Source organism: Ciconia boyciana, chromosome 1 (assembly GCF_034638445.1).
Source record: "Ciconia boyciana chromosome 1, ASM3463844v1, whole genome shotgun sequence".
Classification (NCBI taxonomy): domain Eukaryota; kingdom Metazoa; phylum Chordata; class Aves; order Ciconiiformes; family Ciconiidae; genus Ciconia; species Ciconia boyciana.
Window position 1 is genome coordinate 220,391,549 of NC_132934.1, and position 12,394 is coordinate 220,403,942.

The window sequence follows — 12,394 nt, forward strand, 5'->3', positions numbered from 1 at the left end:
GTTAGAGTGACATCCAATCAGAGCACAGCATGCAGTGGATCCTGCCTGTGGAGAGGTTCCACCAACAACTTGGTCTCTTGAGCTCTTACTTTCTTAGAACAAAATAATACCACTCATCATTTCTACTGTCAAACAAAAGGATGTTCACTTGAGAACTTGCTGCTTCACTGTACGATAAAGAGAAGGACATGCAGGTGATGTAGTTGCCAGTGCCAAGTGGGAGCTGTCTTCAGGTTCCTTTGTTACCATTATTAAGCGGCTAACATCCTGTAAGCGAGGCTATGTGCGGCACAACACAGGCTTGAAGGCCAAGCTTTATTTGCCGCATAGCACAGCACCAGGCCTGTGCCTTCTCAAAGTTAACTGTTAAATGTCTTCAGGGATAGTGTTTGGGACCTCACTAACTCCCGTACAATGTTTTTCTGGTTAGGATCACTACCGTAATCTCCCTCTTTGACAGCCAGCATTTGGCTGTGTGTTCAGATCTTAGGTCTTGGATCAATAGAGTCCTGGCATGACCCGTTCAGTCACACTGCTGAGGTGGTGAATGACCAGAGATACATGAAATTTTCTTGCAGAGCTCTAGTCTTAGGGGTGGGGGGGGAGGCGTGGATGACAGCTTCTTGGTGACTTGCTACACCACAGGCAGCAGCAGGAGTCAGCCTTTCCTCACCAAACCTGAATGCTGGTCCATTAATGACTCTTAAGGTGTTGCAAGAGAAGGGGCAGTGTATTGGCATTGAGCCCCATGGCAGACTTACTGCCAGATGTTGTTTATGTGCATTAATAAGTAGTTGCTTCATTCTTTGTACTCTTGTCTGTGGTTCCTGCGGTCCCTTTAGCCTTGATAGAAGGTGCCAGAAGACAGTGGCCAGGAGAAGGAGGGTTATCCATTTGGTCTGAAGAGGTGGAGGCTGGTCCCAAGGTCTCTTGGAACCTTTTGGGGTCCCTGGGGATTCCCGAAGAACCCCTGTGCTGTTCATGTGGTTGTAGGGGACTTCCTTTGTGTTGCCATGAGTACTTGGGGCTGTTGACGGCATTTCCCATCACCCTCCAGAGCTGTGTGAGGTCCCCAGGCTGCTCCTCAGTTTGCCTGCAACAAACAGGTGTCCCCAGGGTGTCTGAGCCTGAGGCCTATGTGGGTGGTTCTGGAAGATGGGGTTTTGACAGTGTCCTGGTTTCAGCTGGGATAGAGTTAATTTTCTTTCCAGTAGCTGATATAGTGCTGTGTTTTGGATTTAGTATGAGAATATTGTTGATAACACACTGATGTTTTAGTTGTTGCTAGGTACTGTTTACACTAGTCAAGGACTTGTCAGCTTCCCGTGCTCTGCCAGGTGCACAAGAAGCTGGGAGGGGGCACAGCCAAGATAGTTGATCCAAGCTGGCCAAAGGGCTATTCCATATCATATGACTCCATGCTCAGTATAGAAACTGGGGGGAGTTGGCTGGGGGGCAGCAATCGCTGCTCAGGGACTGGCTAGGCATGAGTCCACGGGTGGTGAGCGGATGCATTGCTTGTTCCCCCCTCCCCTGGGTTTTGTTCCTCTCTCTCTCTTATTACTTTAATTTTCTTCATTATTATTATTATTATTATATTTCAATTATTAAACTGTTCTTATCTCAACCCACGAGTTTTCTTACTTGTGCTTTTCAGATTCTCTCCCCCATCCCACTGGGGGATGAGCGAGCCACTGCGTGGTGCTTAGTTGCCAACTGGGGTTAAACCATGACAGACAGGAACAGGGAGCACCTGCAGGCAGCTTCAATCAGCTATATTGATCCCCACAGAATGCATGATGGCCCTTTTGGTATGCACCAAGACCTTAATTTGTATTTTGTAGTGCCCCAGAGCCCTCCGTTTGCCCTCTGAACCCCTCAATTCACATTTTTGGGTTGCCCCAAGGCCTCCGTGTGCCTTTCTGCATACCCCTGGGCCATGTGTTTGTATTGCAGTGTGCCACAAAGTTTTCCTGTTGAACTTTCTCCCCTGTCCCAAGATTTTCCGAGTGCTTTTTTGTGTGCTCCAGGGTCATTGCTTTCCTTTCGGTGTGCCCCAGCCCCACTCCGCGCCCCTTTAGCTTTCTGTGCCTGTGGAGTCCTCCATTTCCCTGTCATCCCCTGGAGGTTTTCTAGGCTTTCCCTTTGTTGCACAGTAGTGCTTTTCATTTACTCTTGTCACCTTTAATACTGCTTTTTCCATTTTTTGCATCCCTGGGCTCTCCGTTTAACTTTCAGCAAACTGCTCTTGAGCTCTGCTACCCAGCTCTTGGTGCCCCAACTCGGGGGTTAATGGTGATGCTCCCCTGTTCCCCATGAGCTACAGCTGTGGGTCATGGGGGCTGGTTGTACCCACTGTATCTGAGGGTGGGCATGGGGGACTGTGCTGCTCACAGAGGCCATGCACTGGATGGGGCTGTGCTGCTCGGGGTCATCATGTTGCATCAGTCTGAGGATAAGCATTGCCGGCAGGGATCAAGAACGTGGCTGAAACTGCAGAGAAGGTGAGCAGGGGTCCGTGTTTGGGGCTGCAGGTCCTGCACATGCAGGGGCATCCCTGCAAACAGGAATGTTCCAGGCAATGTGACACATGGTGGGGGAGCCTGGGCATGTAGCAGGACAGAGCCCAGGGAGAACTGCACTGGGGCTGGAAGAAGATGCAGCACTGGGGTGGTGGGCAGCTAGGGGCCATGGTGGGGGAAGGTGGTGCACCGGGGCAGTGCAAGGGCCACACCCAGGCATGCAGGGATGTCTGAGCACTGGGACCAGCCTGGAGGGAGTCTGGGTCAGGGTAGGGAGGCTGATGAGCCATAGTAGTGCTGCAGGGAAGCCTGGGTCAGGTCGGGGACATGTCAAAGTGGAGGGGGATCGCTGGGAAAAGGATGCCCTGGGGAAGGTCATGAAGCATGTGCAGGGGCCTGAGGTGGGTCGGGACTGTTCCAGAGGAGTGGGGCAGTGGGGGGTGCGTGGGCTATGGCAGTATCAGAGACAAACCAGGGCCGATCACGGGTGAGCCCCAGGCTGGTGTTGGGGTTCCTGAGGCTGGGCTCAGGGCTCTGTGGTGGCTTCTGGGTCCCACACGGGGGTGGGAAGAAGGCAGGGGGAAAGGATGGCGTCCCCAGAGAGCTATAATTCACGCCACCCTGGGGCCCGCGGCATGCCGGGAGGTGAAGTCTTCCGGCACTGGGCTTCCGGGTAGCCATGTTGGTCAGTGTGGCATGCTGGAAGATGAGGTCTTCCACCAGAAAACAGCCAAGCAGCCATGATGGCCTGTAGGGCATGCTGGGAGGTGTAGTCCTTGGGCACTAGGCTACCAGGCAGCAATGTTGGTTTGCTTGGCAGACCAAGGAGGGAGGTGTAGTCTTCAAGCATTGGGCTTCCTAGCGGCCATGTTGAGCCACGCAATATGCCAATGAGGTTCATGCTAATGCTAATGAGGTTCAGATCAAAAATATCTGTCCAGAACAGCTTAGAATGCCATGAAGTCCTCCCTAAAATGCAGAAGTGCCCGTTAGTCCTCTGAAAGTGTAACTCTATGGACTGTAGGACCTCCTAAATACCAGAAGTGCATGTTAGTTCAATGGAAGTCATTCTCTAGGGGCCAGAAGTCTTCCCAGTAACCCAGAAGTGTCTGTTAGTCCTCTGAAAGAGGAACTTTGTGGGCCATAGGTTGGCCTGGGAAACCAGAAGTGCTTGTTAGTCCTACAGAAGTCAGTCACTATTGGCCGAAGTCCTGCAAAACTACCAGAAGTGGTCCAATCTAAACTGGAAGTTGCGCTAATAACATGAGAAACTACATAATGACACTGGTACCGAGTTCTATAGAAATGGAAGTTGTCCATTATAGCCACTAAGTGGTCTGAAATCCACCGGAATGGAGTTGGACAGGAACATAAATGATACACGATGACTGGAGGTCAGCCACATTTAACTGAAAATGATGTTTAAAGGACTGCAAACACAACCTAAACCACTAGATCAACCAAAAAACCCCACCACCCAGAAAACATATCTTATGCAAATCCCAAACCACTATCCTAGTCCTAAAATAGACATAAAGATAAAATTGGACCACCTGAAAAAGAAACTAAAAAATGCAAGATAAGCAAAAATACCCCCAAAACCCCAGGACCCTAAATCTCTCCGTAACAGTAACACTCTTCAGCCAATCCTGCCTTAACCCTAGCACCCCAAAAACCCAACACAATGTAATCCTAGCACACCATAACCCTTGCTCATTGTAACCACAGGCTGTTAAGAAATTAGGGTTAGTGGGATAAAGAGTCCGGGGCTTGGCTTTAAGGTCAGTGGTAGGGGTTAGGAATTAAAGAAAAGGAGTTAGGTTTAGGTTTACTGGGTCGAGCGTTATGGTTAGAGTTTGGGTCATAAGGATTAGATTCATTAGGTAAGAGTTAGGGGTTAGGGTTAGGGCCATAAAAGTTAAGGATTAGGATTAGAGTTAGGGTAAGGGTTAGAGTTAGGGTTAGGTTAAGATTAGAGGGTTAGGGGCCCTGCTTCTCTCTAGAGTACTCCAGGGCTTTTGCCAGCCTTTGCCAATGTCTGGACAGGGTTCTTCATTCCAGAGCATCTGATGGCTTTAGCCAGGCTTTGCCAAACACCACAAGGGGTCTTGCTGGCTTCCAGAGTCTCTGATGGCTTTTGCCACCAGTACCAACTCTGGTTTTCTACTCCATGATCTGGGTGTTAGTCTCTGTGATTTGGAAGTTAGTCCCTATGATCCGGAAGTTAAATTCTGTGGTCCAGAAGTCCTCAAAAGGGGGGAGGACTTCCAGACCATAGAGGCTATCATCCAGATCATAGACTACAAAACGGAAGTTGGTACTTTATGATCCGGAAGTTAATCTCTATGATGCAGAAGTCCTCCAGCCTTGCCAGAAGCCACTGTAATTCCACCGGAAAAGCCTGTCTATGACCATACAATTCCAAACAATCAAAATGAACCGGAAGTGAACAATCTGCAGCCGGAACAGACATTTTACAATGGAAGTTAGAGCTAAATATATATACAAATCGGAAACACTCAAAAAAACCCGGAAGTGGCCCCAATATGACCAGAATGAAGGAAAAAGAATAAACATTTAGATCTTAGTGTTCACGTTTGCTAGGTTTGCCCGGTTTCCCGTTACGGTTAGGGCTCCGGCTAGGCTTCAGTTGGTTTAGGCTTGTGTGTCAGGCCAGGCTGTGTCAGGCCAGGGTTGTGTTGTGCCAGGCTGTGCTGTGCTGTGCCAGGCCAGGCCAGGCTGTGCTGTGCTGTGCTGTGCTGTGCGAGGCTGTGCCAGGCCAGGCCAGGCCAGTTGTGCTGTGCCAGGCCAGGCTTGTGCTGTGCCAGGCCAGGTTGTGCCAGGCTGTGCTGTGCCAGCTTGTGCCAGGCTGTGCCAGGCCAGGCCAGGCTGTGCTGTGCCAGGCCAGGCCAGGCTGTGCTGTGCCAGGCCAGGCCAGGGCTGTGCCAGGCCAGGCTGTGCCAGGCCAGGCCAGGCTGTGCCAGTTGTGCTGTGCTGTGCTGTGCTGTGCCAGGCCAGGCCAGGCCAGGCTGTGCTGTGCTGTGCTGTGCCAGTGCCAGTGGCTGTGCTGTGCTGTGCTGCCAGGTGCTGTGCTGTGCTGTGCTGTGCCAGTGCTGTGCTGTGCTGTGCTGTGCTGTGCCAGGCTGTGCTGTGCTGTGCTGTGCTGTGCTGTGCTGTGCTGTGCTGTGCTGTGCTGTGCTGTGCTGTGCTGTGCTGTGCTGTGCTGTGCCAGTGTGCTGTGCTGTGCTGTGCTGTGCTGTGCTGTGCTGTGCTGTGTGCTGTGCTGTGCTGTGCTGTGCTGTGCTGTGCTGTGCTGTGCTGTGCTGTGCCAGTGCTGTGCTGTGCTGTGCTGTGCTGTGCTGTGCTGTGCTGTGCTGTGCTGTGCTGTGCTGTGCTGTGCTGTGCTGTGCTGTGCTGTGCTGTGCTGTGCTGTGCTGTGCTGTGCTGTGCTGTGCTGTGCTGTGCTGTGCTGTGCTGTGCTGTGCTGTGCTGTGCTGTGCTGTGCTGTGCTGTGCTGTGCTGTGCTGTGCTGTGCTGTGTGCTGTGCTGTGCTGTGCTGTGCTGTGCTGTGCTGTGCTGTGCTGTGCTGTGCTGTGCTGTGCTGTGCTGTGCTGTGCTGTGCTGTGCTGTGCTGTGCTGTGCTGTGCTGTGCTGTGCTGTGCTGTGCTGTGCTGTGCTGTGCTGTGCTGTGCTGTGCTGTGCTGTGCTGTGCTGTGCTGTGCTGTGCTGTGCTGTGCTGTGCTGTGCTGTGCTGTGCTGTGCTGTGCTGTGCTGTGCTGTGCTGTGCTGTGCTGTGCTGTGCTGTGCTGTGCTGTGCTGTGCTGTGCTGTGCTGTGCTGTGCTGTGCTGTGCTGTGCTGTGCTGTGCTGTGCTGTGCTGTGCTGTGCTGTGCTGTGCTGTGCTGTGCTGTGCTGTGCTGTGCTGTGCTGTGCTGTGCTGTGCTGTGCTGTGCTGTGCTGTGCTGTGCTGTGCTGTGCTGTGCTGTGCTGTGCTGTGCTGTGCTGTGCTGTGCTGTGCTGTGCTGTGCTGTGCTGTGCTGTGCTGTGCTGTGCTGTGCTGTGCTGTGCTGTGCTGTGCTGTGCTGTGCTGTGCTGTGCTGTGCTGTGCTGTGCTGTGCTGTGCTGTGCTGTGCTGTGCTGTGCTGTGCTGTGCTGTGCTGTGCTGTGCTGTGCTGTGCTGTGCTGTGCTGTGCTGTGCTGTGCTGTGCTGTGCTGTGCTGTGCTGTGCTGTGCTGTGCTGTGCTGTGCTGTGCTGTGCTGTGCTGTGCTGTGCTGTGCTGTGCTGTGCTGTGCTGTGCTGTGCTGTGCTGTGCTGTGCTGTGCTGTGCTGTGCTGTGCTGTGCTGTGCTGTGCTGTGCTGTGCTGTGCTGTGCTGTGCTGTGCTGTGCTGTGCTGTGCTGTGCTGTGCTGTGCTGTGCTGTGCTGTGCTGTGCTGTGCTGTGCTGTGCTGTGCTGTGCTGTGCTGTGCTGTGCTGTGCTGTGCTGTGCTGTGCTGTGCTGTGCTGTGCTGTGCTGTGCTGTGCTGTGCTGTGCTGTGCTGTGCTGTGCTGTGCTGTGCTGTGCTGTGCTGTGCTGTGCTGTGCTGTGCTGTGCTGTGCTGTGCTGTGCTGTGCTGTGCTGTGCTGTGCTGTGCTGTGCTGTGCTGTGCTGTGCTGTGCTGTGCTGTGCTGTGCTGTGCTGTGCTGTGCTGTGCTGTGCCAGTTGTGCTGTGCTGTGCTGTGCTGTGCTGTGCTGTGCTGTGCTGTGCTGTGCTGTGCTGTGCTGTGCTGTGCTGTGCTGTGCTGTGCTGTGCTGTGCTGTGCTGTGCTGTGCTGTGCTGTGCTGTGCTGTGCTGTGCTGTGCTGTGCTGTGCTGTGCTGTGCTGTGCTGTGCTGTGCTGTGCTGTGCTGTGCTGTGCTGTGCTGTGCTGTGCTGTGCTGTGCTGTGCTGTGCTGTGCTGTGCTGTGCTGTGCTGTGCTGTGCTGTGCTGTGCTGTGCTGTGCTGTGCTGTGCTGTGCTGTGCTGTGCTGTGCTGTGCTGTGCTGTGCTGTGCTGTGCTGTGCTGTGCTGTGCTGTGCTGTGCTGTGCTGTGCTGTGCTGTGCTGTGCTGTGCTGTGCTGTGCTGTGCTGTGCTGTGCTGTGCTGTGCTGTGCTGTGCTGTGCTGTGCTGTGCTGTGCTGTGCTGTGCTGTGCTGTGCTGTGCTGTGCTGTGCTGTGCTGTGCTGTGCTGTGCTGTGCTGTGCTGTGCTGTGCTGTGCTGTGCTGTGCTGTGCTGTGCTGTGCTGTGCTGTGCTGTGCTGTGCTGTGCTGTGCTGTGCTGTGCTGTGCTGTGCTGTGCTGTGCTGTGCTGTGCTGTGCTGTGCTGTGCTGTGCTGTGCTGTGCTGTGCTGTGCTGTGCTGTGCTGTGCTGTGCTGTGCTGTGCTGTGCTGTGCTGTGCTGTGCTGTGCTGTGCTGTGCTGTGCTGTGCTGTGCTGTGCTGTGCTGTGCTGTGCTGTGCTGTGCTGTGCTGTGCTGTGCTGTGCTGTGCTGTGCTGTGCTGTGCTGTGCTGTGCTGTGCTGTGCTGTGCTGTGCTGTGCTGTGCTGTGCTGTGCTGTGCTGTGCTGTGCTGTGCTGTGCTGTGCTGTGCTGTGCTGTGCTGTGCTGTGCTGTGCTGTGCTGTGCTGTGCTGTGCTGTGCTGTGCTGTGCTGTGCTGTTGTGCTGTGCTGTGCTGTGCTGTGCTGTGCTGTGCTGTGCTGTGCTGTGCTGTGCTGTGCTGTGCTGTGCTGTGCTGTGCTGTGCTGTGCTGTGCTGTGCTGTGCTGTGTGCTGTGCTGTGCTGTGCTGTGCTGTGCTGTGCTGTGCTGTGCTGTGCTGTGCTGTGCTGTGCTGTGCTGTGCTGTGCTGTGCTGTGCTGTGCTGTGCTGTGCTGTGCTGTGCTGTGCTGTGCTGTGCTGTGCTGTGCTGTGCTGTGCTGTGCTGTGCTGTGCTGTGCTGTGCTGTGCTGTGCTGTGCTGTGCTGTGCTGTGCTGTGCTGTGCTGTGCTGTGCTGTGCTGTGCTGTGCTGTGCTGTGCTGTGCTGTGCTGTGCTGTGCTGTGCTGTGCTGTGCTGTGCTGTGCTGTGCTGTGCTGTGCTGTGCTGTGCTGTGCTGTGCTGTGCTGTGCTGTGCTGTGCTGTGCTGTGCTGTGCTGTGCTGTGCTGTGCTGTGCTGTGCTGTGCTGTGCTGTGCTGTGCTGTGCTGTGCTGTGCTGTGCTGTGCTGTGCTGTGCTGTGCTGTGCTGTGCTGTGCTGTGCTGTGCTGTGCTGTGCTGTGCTGTGCTGTGCTGTGCTGTGCTGTGCTGTGCTGTGCTGTGCTGTGCTGTGCTGTGCTGTGCTGTGCTGTGCTGTGCTGTGCTGTGCTGTGCTGTGCTGTGCTGTGCTGTGCTGTGCTGTGCTGTGCTGTGCTGTGCTGTGCTGTGCTGTGCTGTGCTGTGCTGTGCTGTGCTGTGCTGTGCTGTGCTGTGCTGTGCTGTGCTGTGCCAGTGCTGTGCTGTGCTGTGCTGTGCTGTGCTGTGCTGTGCTGTGCTGTGCTGTGCTGTGCTGTGCTGTGCTGTGCTGTGCTGTGCTGTGCTGTGCTGTGCTGTGCTGTGCTGTGCTGTGCTGTGCTGTGCTGTGCTGTGCTGTGCCAGTTGTGCTGTGCTGTGCTGTGCTGTGCTGTGCTGTGCTGTGCTGTGCTGTGCTGTGCTGTGCTGTGCTGTGCTGTGCTGTGCTGTGCTGTGCTGTGCTGTGCTGTGCTGTGCTGTGCTGTGCTGTGCTGTGCTGTGCTGTGCTGTGCTGTGCTGTGCTGTGCTGTGCTGTGCTGTGCTGTGCTGTGCTGTGCTGTGCTGTGCTGTGCTGTGCTGTGCTGTGCTGTGCTGTGCTGTGCTGTGCTGTGCCAGCAGGCCAGTTGTGCTGTGCTGTGCTGTGCTGTGCTGTGCTGTGCTGTGCTGTGCTGTGCTGTGCTGTGCTGTGCTGTGCTGTGCTGTGCTGTGCTGTGCTGTGCTGTGCTGTGCTGTGCTGTGCTGTGCTGTGCTGTGCTGTGCTGTGCTGTGCTGTGCTGTGCTGTGCTGTGCTGTGCTGTGCTGTGCTGTGCTGTGCTGTGCTGTGCTGTGCTGTGCTGTGCTGTGCTGTGCTGTGCTGTGCTGTGCTGTGCTGTGCTGTGCTGTGCTGTGCTGTGCTGTGCTGTGCTGTGCTGTGCTGTGCTGTGCTGTGCTGTGCTGTGCTGTGCTGTGCTGTGCTGTGCTGTGCTGTGCTGTGCTGTGCTGTGCTGTGCTGTGCTGTGCTGTGCTGTGCTGTGCTGTGCTGTGCTGTGCTGTGCTGTGCTGTGCTGTGCTGTGCTGTGCTGTGCTGTGCTGTGCTGTGCTGTGCTGTGCTGTGCTGTGCTGTGCCAAAGTGTGCTGTGCTGTGCTGTGCTGGCTGTGCTGTGCTGTGCCAGCAAAGCAAAGCAGTTGTGCTGTGCTGTGCTGTGCTGTGCTGTGCTGTGCTGTGCTGTGCTGTGCTGTGCTGTGCTGTGCTGTGCTGTGCTGTGCTGTGCTGTGCTGTGCTGTGCTGTGCTGTGCTGTGCTGTGCTGTGCTGTGCTGTGCTGTGCTGTGCTGTGCTGTGCTGTGCTGTGCTGTTGTGCTGTGCTGTGCTGTGCTGTGCTGTGCTGTGCTGTGCTGTGCTGTGCTGTGCTGTGCTGTGCTGTGCTGTGCTGTGCTGTGCTGTGCTGTGCTGTGCCAAAGGTGCTGTGCTGTGCTGTGCTGTGCTGTGCTGTGCTGTGCTGTGCTGTGCTGTGCTGTGCTGTGCTGTGCTGTGCTGTGCTGTGCTGTGCTGTGCTGTGCTGTGCTGTGCTGTGCTGTGCTGTGCTGTGCTGTGCTGTGCTGTGCTGTGCTGTGCTGTGCTGTGCTGTGCTGTGCTGTGCTGTGCTGTGCTGTGCTGTGCTGTGCTGTGCTGTGCTGTGCTGTGCTGTGCTGTGCTGTGCTTGTGCTGTGCTGTGCTGTGCTGTGCTGTGCTGTGCTGTGCTGTGCTGTGCTGTGCTGTGCTGTGCTGTGCTGTGCTGTGCTGTGCTGTGCTGTGCTGTGCTGTGCTGTGCTGTGCTGTGCTGTGCTGTGCTGTGCTGTGCTGTGCTGTGCTGTGCTGTGCTGTGCTGTGCTGTGCTGTGCTGTGCTGTGCTGTGCTGTGCTGTGCTGTGCTGTGCTGTGCTGTGCTGTGCTGTGTGCTGTGCTGTGCTGTGCTGTGCTGTGCTGTGCTGTGCTGTGCTGTGCTGTGCTGTGCTGTGCTGTGCTGTGCTGTGCTGTGCTGTGCTGTGCTGTGCTGTGCTGTGCTGTGCTGTGCTGTGCTGTGCTGTGCTGTGCTGTGCTGTGCTGTGTTGTGCTGTGCTGTGCTGTGCTGTGCTGTGCTGTGCTGTGCTGTGCTGTGCTGTGCTGTGCTGTGCTGTGCTGTGCTGTGCTGTGCTGTGCTGTGCTGTGCTGTGCCAGTTGTGCTGTGCTGTGCTGTGCTGTGCTGTGCTGTGCTGTGCTGTGCTGTGCTGTGCTGCTGTGCTGTGCTGTGCCAGTTGTGCTGTGCTGTGCTGTGCTGTGCTGTGCTGTGCTGTGCTGTGCTGTGCTGTGCTGTGCTGTGCTGTGCTGTGCTGTGCTGTGCTGTGCTGTGCTGTGCTGTGCTGTGCTGTGCTGTGCTGTGCTGTGCTGTGCTGTGCTGTGCTGTGCTGTGCTGTGCTGTGCTGTGCTGTGCTGTGCTGTGCTGTGCTGTGCTGTGCTGTGCTGTGCTGTGCTGTGCTGTGCTGTGCTGTGCTGTGCTGTGCTGTGCTGTGCTGTGCTGTGCTGTGCTGTGCTGTGCTGTGCTGTGCTGTGCTGTGCTGTGCTGTGCTGTGCTGTGCTGTGCTGTGCTGTGCTGTGCTGTGCTGTGCTGTGCTGTGCTGTGCTGTGCTGTGCTGTGCTGTGCTGTGCTGTGCTGTGCCAGTGCTGTGCTGTGCTGTGCTGTGCTGTGCTGTGCTGTGCTGTGCTGTGCTGTGCTGTGCTGTGCTGTGCTGTGCTGTGCTGTGCTGTGCTGTGCTGTGCTGTGCTGTGCTGTGCTGTGCTGTGCTGTGCCAGGCCAAAGGCCAGGCTGTGCTGTGCTGTGTTGTGCTGTGCTGTGCTGTGCTGTGCTGTTGTGCTGTGCTGTGCTGTGTTGTGTTGTGTTGTGCTGTGCTGTGCTGTGCTGTGTTGTTGTGTGAGTGTGTTGTGCTGTGCTGTGCTGTGCAGTGCTGTGCTGTGCTGTGCTGTGCTGTGTTGTGCTGTGCTGTGTGTGCTGTGTTGTCTGTGCTGTGCTGTGTTGTGCTGTGTTGCTGTGCTGTGCTGTGTTGTGTTGTGTTGTGCTGTGTTGTGCTGTGTTGTGTTGTGCTGTGCTGTGCTGTGTTGTGCTGTGTTGTGCTGTGCTGTGCTGTGTTGTGCTGTGCTTGTGTTGTGTGCTGTGTTGTGCTGTGTTGTGCTGTGCTGTGCTGTGTTGTGCACAGTTGTGCTGTGCTGTGTTGTGTTGTGCTGTGCTGTGCTGTGTGTGTGTGTTGTGCTGTGCTGTGCTGTGCTGTGCTGTGCTGTGCTGTGCTGTGCTGTTGTGTGCTGTGCTGTGTTGTGCTGTGCTGTGCTGTGCTGTGCTGTGCTGTGCTGTGCTGTGCTGTGCTGTGCTGTGCTGTGTGTTGTGCTGTGCTGTGCTGTGCTGTGCTGTGCTGTGCTGTGCTGTGCTGTGCTGTGCTGTGCTGTGCTGTGCTGTGCTGTGCTGTGCTGTAAAGCAGTGCTGTGCTGTGCTGTGCTGTGCTGTGCTGTGCTGTGTGTTGTGTTGTGTTGAAAGGAAGCAGTTAAAGTTGGTGTTGTGTTGTGTTGTGTTAAAGCAAAGGAAGCAGTTGTGTTGTAGTGTTGCAAAGCAGTTGTGTTAAAGAAGAAGAA